Source organism: Schistocerca americana, chromosome 6 (genome assembly GCF_021461395.2).
Source record: "Schistocerca americana isolate TAMUIC-IGC-003095 chromosome 6, iqSchAmer2.1, whole genome shotgun sequence".
Lineage (NCBI taxonomy): Eukaryota > Metazoa > Arthropoda > Insecta > Orthoptera > Acrididae > Schistocerca > Schistocerca americana.
The window spans coordinates 322,987,119-322,997,839 of NC_060124.1; the positions used below are offsets into that span (position 1 = coordinate 322,987,119).

A 10,721-nucleotide genomic window follows, 5' to 3' on the forward strand; every position below is an offset into this window, starting at 1 on the left:
AAAGGAATACAAACGTCTCAAAAATGAGATCGACAGGAAGTGCAAAATGGCTAAGCAGGCATGGCTAGAGGACAAACGTAAGGATGTAGAGGCATATATCACTAGGGGTAAGATAGATACTGCCTACAGGAAAATTAGAGAGACCTATGGAGAGGGTCTGTACAAGGGTGATGTACTTGAGGGCAATATTATGGGAATAGAAGAGGACGTAGATGAAGATGAAATTGGAGGTATGATGCTGCGTGAAGAATTTGACAGAGCACTGAAAGACCTAAGTCAGAAAAAGGCCCCAGGAGTAGACAACGTTCCATTAGAACTACTCATAGCCTTGGGAGAGCCAGTTATGACAAAACTGAACCATGTGGTGAGCAAGATGTATGAGACAGACGAAATACCCTCAGACTTCAAGAAGCATATAATAATACCAATCTCAAAGAAATCTTGTGTTGACAGGTGTGAAAATTATCGTACTATCAGTTTAGTAAGTCATAACTGCAAAACACTAACACGAGTTTTTTCTAGATGAATGGAAAAGTTGGTAGAAGCTGACCTCGGGGAAGATCAGTTTGAATTCCATAGAAATGTTGGAACACACGAGGCAATACTGACCCTACGACTTATCGTAGGAGATACATTAAGGAAAGGCAAGCCTCCGCTTCTAGCATTTGTAGACTTAGAGCAGGTTTTTGACAATGTTGACTGAAATACTCTCTTTCAAATTATGGAGGTGGCAGGGGTAAAATACAGGGAGTGAAAGGCTATTTACAGTTTGTGCAGAAACCAGACTGCAGTCAGAAGGGTCAAGGGGCATGAAAGGGAAGCAGTGGTTGAGAAGGGAATAATATAGGGTTGTAGCCTATCTCTGATGTTATTCAATCTGTATATTGAGCAAGCAGTAAAGGAAACAAAAGAAACATTTCGAGTAGGAATTAAAATCAATGGAGAAGACATAAAAACTTTGAGGTTTGCCAGTGACATTGTAATCCTGTCAGAGACAGCAAATGGCATGGAAGAGCAGTTGAACGGAATGGACAGTGTCTTGAAAGGAGGATATAAGATGAACATCAACAAAAGCAAAACGAGAACAATGGAATGTAGTTGAATTAAATCAGGGGTGCTGAGGGAATTAGAATAGGAAATGAGACACTTAAAGTAGTAGATGGGTTTTGCTATTTGGGGAGCAAAAGAACTGATGGTGGTCGAAGTAGATAGGATATAAAATGTAGGCTTGCAATGGCAAGGAAAACGTTTATGAAGAAGAGAAATTTGTTAACATTGAGTATAGATTTAAGTGTCAGTAAGTCGTTTTCTGAAAGTATTTGTGTAGAGTGTAGCCATGTGTGGAACTGAAACATGGACCATAAATAGTTTAGACAGAGAGAATAGAAGCTTTTGAAATGTTGTGTTACAGAAGAATACTGAAGATTAGATGGGTAGATCACATAACTAATGAGGAGGTACTGAATAGAATTGGGGAGAAGAGGACTTTGTGGCACAACCGGGCTAAAAGAAGGGATCAGTTGGTAGGACATGTTATGAGACATCAAGGGATCACCAATTTAGTATTGGAGGGAAGCGCGGAGGCTAAAAATTGTGGAGGGAGGCCAAGAGATGAATACACTGAGCTGATTCAAAACCACGTAGGTTGCCGTAGTTACTCAGAGGTGAAGAGGCTTGCACAGAATAGGGTAGCAGGAGAGCTTCATCAAACAAGTTTCTGGATTGGAGACCATAACAACAACAGGTAGAATTGCAAAATGAAATTCTAGATTGGGACAGTTAAAAGGATGGGGGTACTGGTGCTGGGAAAAAGGGTGATCAGCAAAGAGGGGAGGACAAACATTTAATTAGCACATTCAAAAGTCAGATAACAAATAAATTTGATTTGTTACTAGAATTAGAGGAGGAGAAGCTTTCTACGGACGGGCAGCGGTAAATATGCAGCAGAACACTTCTAGGTATCTTACAGGTAAGTTGGGTGAAAAATAGAGCTCTGCTGCTAGGTAGTAGTAGTAGTAGTGGGCAGCTAAAGCAAAATATTGGGCTTTAGGCCCTAGGTTATAATGTTTGTGAAACTAAATGCCAATCTTAACCATATAAGAGAGAACTTGAGACAAATGTTTAAGAATTTTACCGAAGACAATCACTAATAGTCGGGTAAACGGAAAACAGTCTGGCCAAAAATGAAAAATACAGTAGTAGAAGCAACTATTGAAAATGCAAGCGTAAGTTTTGCAGAGACCCTGTGGTGACATTATCAGTCCTGGGTTAATCCTAATGTAGAGGGAAAAACTTTAAATCTGAGACAAAATTCCTTAAAGGTACTTACATTTAGGTAGTAAAATTTCAGGTTAGCAGATCTGTTAGCACAAAGTGTAAGATGATCCACCTGCATATGACCGCAAATCCCTATGGTTATTAGGATCAGATGAGACTACTGTTTAAGGTACGTTCTGATACTAAGAGACGCATTTGTCGCATAAGAATATAGGGAATGGGAAATAAACTTGCTTCATAACAACACTGAATAATGGCGAAAATGAAAGTAATAGGAATTTGAAAGGTAATAACAGAAAGGAAATGGGTTGCTTTTGTCAGTCTCCTTCTAAATGTCTTTCTGTGAAACGTGAACTGTATTCTGTGTACTTCATTTTTGTGTCCTTGGAGTCTGTAGTTGCTCTACAGTTATTAGAACACACAAAATATTTCTTTGCAAAGGCAGTTTTAGTATAGTTTTAAATATTTATTGTCTTTTAGATGTTTGTCACTCATTTAACTGTTTGTTTATGGTATTTTCTGTGATGGAAAGTGGGAACCAATGCAGAATTTGACTAAACAAGCATAGAAAACTCTCTCAGCCTGGCTAGTGTACCAGACCAATAGTTGTTAATCTGCAGTGTGAATTTGTTTCACCTCCCTGTCTTACACAATAGCATGCTGCATGTCAAACTACATGAGCAGGTCATTCATAAAAATTCAAAAATATAGAAACATAGCAGGGTTGCCGCAAGTTCCGGAAATCACAGAATATCAGGGAATTTCAAACGTGTCAGGGAAATCAAGGAAATTTGGAAAAACACCGGAAAAATGTAGTGTTGGTCTCAGGAGATGAAATGGTTTGTTTACTGAGATATCGTGCATCGTTGCTGGCTGGGCACAGCTGAGTATGTGAGCCTCTTCCCTACTCCATCATTCTTATTGCTTCTTCCCCTTCTGCCACTCCCCTCAGCTTTCAGTCAATGCTGCCACCACTTCTTGCTGCTAGCCCAGTAGCTGCCGATGGGAGGCATGAGGAGAGGTTTGTTTGCATCTGATTCTCAGAGACTGTTGATGCAGTGGCCAGAGACAGCAGTCGTGTGCATAAATTGTGTCTGAATGATTGTGTGAATGTGTGTGCGCTCTCATTTCCTGACAAAGTCTATGGCCAAAAATTTTGTTGTGAGAGTGTGATTGTCTTTTCTAAGTGCCTGTCTGCAGCTCAGTGATCATCTTTACAGTGAGTTGCTGCCTATCCTCATCCGTATTGATTTCCAGAGTACTCTTGCAAGTTATCTGTTGTATGGCTTGATCATTGTGGTTTCATTTCATCAGCAAGGTGTCTGTGACATGTAAATAGCTGCCCACACCAGTGGACTTCCATGATGGCTCAAAACCACAGGCCATTACTGTGGGTATCTCTAATGGACCGGGCCTGCCAGTCTGAAGTCCATCATTTCCCACTAAAGTGCACGCCCTGCCCGTTGGGTCTAGTCTCACCCATCTGCCCACATATCAGGTCTGTTTGTGTGTGGTGTAATGTGGCAGATTTTTGTGGTTTATCCATGGACTCGGGACTGTGGTGCTTCTTGGCAGGCCAGAGGCCATGGGCAATGGATTTCAGGAATTACGACTGTCTCACTGCAAGAACATTGTACAGTGGGGAATTTTATGGACATTTTATTTATTCTAGTACATTTTGGCATTTTAAAAGTAGTTTATATATTAGAAAGTAGTTTATATATTAGAGAGTGTGGTTGATAGGAGGAAGAAAATAATGGCAGTCACTGGCAATTTGTACACTATGTACTCATATTTTGTGAAAGAAAAACCACACAATACCTGTAAAATAATAGACAACACAGTGAACAGCAACCAACAATAACAAACATAGTAGAACCAATATTTTATTGGCAGTCACCTATAGTGTTGATTCATAGAACTCTTCCCTGCCTTATGCACTTCTTTCAAGAGGCCTGCTTTTTTTCTGACGACATAATGTAACGCATATAACATTTGACTTGCTTTCCCCATTTAAAAACAATTCATTGCAAAAGATGTTAATGTTAGTACTTAAGAATTTTGCTCTCATGTTTAGAAATATAGAAGTCCTTAAATTTTTGTGTCAACTTACTTTGTTTACTTACCCTTGAGCTCTCAAAATTTGTCCCTGCAGCGGGCCAACAGCTGTTTGATGGCTGTGTGTGTGGTGGGCATGGGTCCCTGAGCTATTTGAAGCCTTTATTCTTTTCTGGGTTGCTTTCCCTTCCCCTTCCTTCTTCTTCCCTGCCCTCCTTCCTTTCCCTTTGCCCCTTCCTTCTTCTTCCCTGCCCTCCTTCCTTTCCCTTTGCCCCTTCCTTCTTCTTCCCTGCCCTCCTTCCTTTCCCTTTGCCCCTTCCATTCTTTCTCTTGGTGTTCTTCTTTATGTCGGTCTGGCTATCCTAATGACTTTGCTTAATCTTGCGGTTTTGTTTGGTTGCTTTTCCTTATCCTTTTTGGCTTTTCCTTTTCATTCCCCCCTTAGGCGTTCGACCTCCCTCTCTAATTGAAATCTGTAGTGTGAGCCAGATGGGGAAGAACTCCCTCCCTATAGTCTTTGGCGTGGATTCCTCTCCCTCTCCTCCCTCTCCCCCTCCCCCTCCCCTCCCCCTCCCTGTCCCACTCCCCCTCCCCTCCCCCTCCCTGTCCCACGCCCCCTCACACGCCCCCTCCCCTTCCCACACTCCCTCCCCCTCCCTGTCCCACTCCCCCTCACACGCCCCCTCCCACACTCCCTCCCCCTCCCCCACTCCCCCCCTCCCACACCCCCTCCCTCTCCCCCTCCTTCTCCCCCTCCTTCTCCCCCTCCTTCTCCCCCTCCTTCTCCCCCTCCTTCTCCCCCTCCTTCTCCCCCTCCTTCTCCCCCTCCTTCTCCCCCTCCCCCCTCCCCCCTCTCCTTCACCCTTTTCTCCCTTCCCCTCTCCCTCTCCCTTTTCTCCCTTCCCCTCCCACCCTGCCAAAGTCCTTTCGCCTTCTTGTTAGGTCACCTGCTTGGTAGCCAGTCCATGTGGTGGGGCTGTTATGTACCCACCTGACTAAGCCCCTCTATATCACAGGGATAATTCTCCTTATAAAGACAACTTCTGCCAGTCAGCCAGCCTCCCTCTGTGCCTGCAACTGTTTAGGAGACAACCCCGTCAGTGTGACATAGGATGTAATGTTCCTTAGGGACCTTCTCCTCGAGTTGGAACACATGGCGTTCATTTCATCTGGCGTGTCCAGAAAGACCCCAAAGACCATTGTATAAAGACTGGTGCTTTCATCATGGCATTTGAGGATGATATCCTGCCCGAGAAGATCAAGGTTATGGTGTACAGGTGCAATGTGAAACCGTACTTTTCACCTCCATTGCCTCAGGTTTCGCCTCATGTCCTAGCGATGCAATGCCGCTCGCATCTGTGGTGACTGTGGGCACCCTTTTCATGTGGGGAGCCCTTGCACCCCACCGTCTAATTGTGTAAACTGCTCTGGTCTCCATTCTCCCCACTCACCAGAGTTTCCAGTGTACGTGAAGGAAAAAAGAATTCAGGAAATAAAGACACTAGACTGTCTCAGGTGCTTTGAAGCCCAGAAGAAATATGATTTACTTCGCCATGTAAATCTCTCCTCTACCTGTGCCTCAGTTATGCCTTCACCTCTTCCCCCCTCACCCTTACCGCCACCCTTGCCCTCCTTCCATTTCCTCACCCTTAGTGGCTCCTCCTCCTCCAAGAACCGCTCCTCCTCATCCTCCTCTGCCAGGGAAAACTTCCTATTCTCTGACTCCTGCTAGGGATGGGACTCCATCCCGGAACACCCCTCCCCGGAATTCTCAGGACAGGAAGCCTGCACCCTTGGGCAGGAGGAGAGATCCACTCTCCAAGGGCCCCAAAGCCACTCATTTTCTGTCCAATCCTGAAATCACTGCCACCTATTCCCTTACTGAAAATGCCTCCCCCCTCCCTCCGAGGGAGGAGGAGAAGAAGAAGAAGAAGAAGAAGAAGAAGAAGAAACAGTGCAAGTCAATGGATGGGGCTTCCCTGCTTTCCCGGAGGGCTTCATCCCTCCACCTCATCCTGAATCAGACCCAGTTTTAATGGATGTCACCCCATCCTCATTGGTGAAGACCACCGAGAAAGTGACTTGACCTCCCCTCGTCTTCTTTACGTCTCACCTGGACTCTCACCACATGATAGTCCAATGGAATTGTGACGGATATTATCGCCACCTCCCGGGAATAAAATGCCTTGTTCCCTCCTGCTCTTCATTCTGTCTTGCTCTTCAAGAAACTCATTTTCAAGATGACCACTCTCTAAAGTTTCGTGTTATTGAGCATTGCGCCAGAACTTTACCGGCTCCGGGATAGTTTCTGGAGGGGTTTATACTTTGGTTCGCATCGATATCATTAGTGACTGGATCCCCCCATCTGGGAGTGCCACTTCATTGGGTAGGGGTCTTTTACTTGACCAACTTATTACAGACTTTGATTTGTCTCTCCTCAATGACAGTTCCCCGACCCACTTCAGTGCCGCTCGTGGAACCTTTTCTGCTGTCAATCTCACAATCTCCTTCTCTACTCTCATGGCTTGCCTACATTGGTCACCCCCTTGATGATCTTTGGGACAGTGACCACTTTCCAGTGATTCCGTCATTCCCCTGCCTCCACTAGGCAGACAGGCCCCACGTTGGGCATCCTGCAGGGCCCATTGGCCTTTATATACATCTGCTGTGCACTTAGACACGTCCCTCGAACTGCATCAATGCAGTCGTGCAAGGTATTTCTGCCACTATTGTTCATGCTGCTGGCACTGCTGTCTCCCTATCCACAGGTCCCCCTCATCATCGACCAGTACCATGATGTACCAAGGACATAGCAGTCGCCTACAGGCACTGCAACGATTTAAATGACACCCTTCACAGACCAACCTCCCCGCTTTCAAGTGTCTCTGTGATAAGGCTTGTTACCTTACTAAGCTGAGCAAAAAGGTATGCTGGGAGTGCTATGTTTCCTCCCTGGGGACAAATGGCTCTTCATTGCAAGTTTGGTCCAAGCTCTCTAGCCTTCTGGGCCACCATTGACAGTCAACTGTCCTGGGGCTTATCCTCCAAGGTGCTCTTGTCTTCTGATCCATTGGTCCTTGCAGAACACCTTGCGACACACTGTGACTGCATCGGCTTCCTCTTCGTATCTTGCCACCGTTCCCTGGCAGAAGCACAGAGTTGAAAAATGGAAATGGATCTGAGCACTATGGGACTTAACATCTATGGTCATCAGTCCCCTAGAACTTAGAACTATTTAAACCTAACTAACCTAAGGACATCACACAACACTCAGTCATCACGAGGCAGAGAAAATCGCTGACCCCGCCAGGAATCGAACCCGGGAAACCGGGCGTGGGAAGCGAGAACGCTACCGCACGACCACAGAGTTGAACAGACCCCCTTCTGTTTCAACTCTTACCAAGCTGAACCCTATAATGAACCCTTCACTGAATGGGAATTCTTGCAGCTCTTACCTCTTCACATGACACGGCACCAGGCCCAGATTCCATCACAACCAGATGATCCAACACTTGGACATTACACAGAGGCAATATCTACTCTGGGTCTTCAACCACATTTGGCCTACTCAGGGTCTTCAACCACATTTGGCTCGTGGGTGCCTTCCCCTCACAGTGACGACACACTGTAGTTATCCTCATCTTTAAGCCTGAGAAGAACCCAACATCTCTCGACAGCTACTGCCCAATTAGCCTGATGAACGTACTTTGTAAACTGCCTGACAGGATGGTTGCTTCTGATTATGTTGGGTACTTGAATCTTGGGGCCTCCCCATATCAGTGTGGTTTTCAGGAAGGATGATCTCAAACTGACCATTTATTCAGATTTGAAACTGCAATCTGACTGACTTTTACTAACTGTTGACACCACGTCACGGTCTTCTTTGACCTTCCTAAGGCATATGATGTGGCTTGGCGCCATTGTGTTTCAGTTACCCTCTGTGACTGGAGCTGTTATGGCTCCCTTCTGATTTTTATTTACGATTTTTTTATCTCACCACCTCTCTGAGTTCCATTTGACACTTCACTCAGCATCCCTCGGATTCAGGAGAATGGTATCACACATAGAGAGAATGGTATCCCTCATTGCCATCAATGGGCTTGTAACCTCTCTTGGCCCTCAGATTACCCTGGCATTGTATGTCAACAATTTTTGCATCTGGTACAGCTGCCACTTGGTAGCGTCTCCTGAGTGCCGGATCCAAGGGGCCATCCAATGAACTTCTGTGTGGGCTGTCTTTCTTGGCGTCCAGTTTTCTTCCCCCAAAATGCGGGTTACGCGTTTTTGCTGTCAATTCCTAGTGCACCCTGATCCAGAACTTTATATAGGCGACCAGCTCCGAGATGCTACAGCACAGTCCCTTTTCTTTGGCCTTTTCTTTGATGAAAAGCTGACGTGTTTGCCCTGTGTTCATCGCCTGAAGACTATATGCATGCGGAAGCTTAATGCTCTCCACCTCCTGGCCCACACATCTTGGGGTGCAGGCCATACTAATCTTCTCCATATTTACAGTGCTCTGGTCTTGTCCAGACTAGATAATGGAAGTCAGGTTTATAGTTCAGCGGCTCCTTCCACTCTGAAAATACTTGATCCTGTTCACCATTGTGGGGTGTGCCTGGCTATTGGTGCCTTTTGCCCTAATCCCATTGGCAGTCTCCTCACGGAAGTGGGGATTCTCCCTCTACAAAATATTGGTAGACTTTCCCCTTCATGCTAAGTATAGTCTACCTTAATTTTAATATTAGCAGACAATTTATGGATGGTTGAACTGGTCATCAGTTTCCTCTGTGAAAGTGGTTATTTCCAGATATAAGGTTTTGCTTTATTCCTGGGGCAGAGGCAGGATGGTTGTGATTGAGGCCTCTCTTCACGTTTTCTCAGTCTGAGACCCCATGACCACTCCCCCGTGGAAAGATCACTCTTTTTTTCCGGTTTTTAGATTTGGTCTAACCTTTTATGCCTTTTACTGTGGTGTTTTTTAATGTTCTTGTTTTATTGTTTGAATCACCTGGCTGGATCCATTTACTTTTAGCTGATCCTATTTCTTCTGTGAGTAACTTCGAAATCGTGGGACTGATGATCTCGCCATTTGGCTCCGTAAACCATCTCAATTAATCAGTCAATCAATCTATCTCAAAATTTGTCAGGGAAAAATGCTAAAACATGTCTGGAAATCAGGGAAATTAGGAATTTCACTAGGGGAAAAACTTGTGGTGCGTGCATGCGTGTGTGTGTGTGTGTGTGTGTGTGTGTGTGTGTGTGTGTGTGTGTGTGTGTGTTTGTGTGTGTGTGTGTGTGTGTGTATGTGTGTGTGTGTGTGTGTGTGTTGGATGGAACCTTTGCTCCTCCATGCCTCTCCCCCACCCCACCCCACCCTTCCTCTCACTCCACCACATGATCAGACTATAGAAGAGCACAAAACAGGACGGCTGGGAAAAAAATACCCTTGAATTATGTTAGAGTTTCATCAGACAGCTTAGAACGTTCCATAGTGGTTCCATTGTGTACACCAGAGCAAAAATAGTGATCACAATACACTCCAAAGAGGGTCATATCATGTTTCTTGGGGTAGCAACCCCTTAATGTCATTAGAGGAAGGGTTGAATCATCCAGGGAGTGTCAGTAGTGTTGAACATTGCCAAGAATGTCATCTTGTTGTGTATCACATTACTAAATGTTTTCAACCGCAAAATGTGTGGAAATCAACACTCCAAGGGAATGGATGGTTTCATTGATACCCTGTATGCCACCCCCAGTGGCCTTTTCATGTGGATTTTGTGTTTTCCTTGGTTATACACAAGAAAACCACATGATTTAAATACCGGACATCATGGTTCTGAGTTTCATCACGGAATTGTCAAAAGAAGGGATAAAATGAGGGTAAGAAGAGGTTTGATGAGCTTCCCATCATGAGACGTGTTCATGATGGCATTGGACAGAATTGTGGTGAAATTTGGTGTCATTGTGATATCATTAACCCACCTTACATCACACATGAACATCTGAGCTCTGACCTTTCTTTCACATGTGTTATCACCTTGCTGTTTGAAGCTTTGCTGAGCCTGAGGGCAATGTTGCAGAGCACCACAAATTTGCAGCAAAGCAGGGAAAGGTTTTTGGCACCTAATCTGAAACTTCTGCATCCAATGGACGACAATTACAGGTTTTCGAAAAAGTGGCCCTTTAATTTTTGTTGCAGAATGTAAAACTGATCTGCACTTCCCTATGATGGATTCAACTTTTGCATAGAAAGGAGTGAAACCATTGCAGAAATGTACCACTGAAATCTCCTGATGAGGTTACAAGATACTCTCAAGGTGAAGTTTTATGGAGGCAAAGTCTTGTAGTAAGCTGTCTAGGAGATATTTTTCTCCATGATAACACTA

General features: G+C 44.8%; 1 protein-coding gene across 1 annotated transcript in view; it reads left to right on the top strand.

The window, feature by feature from the left end:
- Positions 1-9,593, top strand: part of LOC124619507 (protein Spindly-like) — a 107,692-nt gene extending 98,099 nt beyond the window's left edge. Inside the window, exon 12 of the transcript XR_006980088.1 lies at positions 9,561-9,593. The gene's annotated coding sequence lies outside the window, so the exon portion shown is untranslated. The remainder of the gene's footprint in view (positions 1-9,560) is intronic.
- The last annotated feature ends 1,128 nt before the right edge of the window (positions 9,594-10,721 follow it).